Source organism: Aptenodytes forsteri, unplaced genomic scaffold (genome assembly GCF_000699145.1).
Source record: "Aptenodytes forsteri isolate BGI_AS27 unplaced genomic scaffold, ASM69914v1 Scaffold158, whole genome shotgun sequence".
NCBI lineage: Eukaryota > Metazoa > Chordata > Aves > Sphenisciformes > Spheniscidae > Aptenodytes > Aptenodytes forsteri.
This window is the reverse complement of record NW_008794601.1, coordinates 2100868-2101231: the sequence shown is the minus strand read 5'-3', so window position 1 is coordinate 2101231 and position 364 is coordinate 2100868.

Genomic DNA, 364 nt, shown 5'->3' with positions numbered 1-364 from the left:
AGCAGATTTGGAGCTGGCATAAGGTGCTGCTGCCACCGTGGTGGGTGGGTGGGTGGGTGGGTAGGCTGACCCACGGCTCCCCGCACACCCTCTCCAGCGCTTAATCTGGATCCCACTGTGCTGCCCAGGGGAGCTTGGGACGGAGGGGGAGCCCCGAGGGGCACCCGTGGGTCCCCCAGCAGGACCAGGGCTTGCCCAAAGGCATGTTGCCCAAAGGCGCGTTGGCGTGACTGTGAGCACAGCACTGTGCAGGGATGCTCGCTCGGGTCAGGAAGCTGTGCCGCTCCCTGGGGGCACTCTGCACCCAATTTGGGAGCCAATTTGCCCACTGCAGAGCCCCTGCCCCTGCTGATTTTAGGCTGCC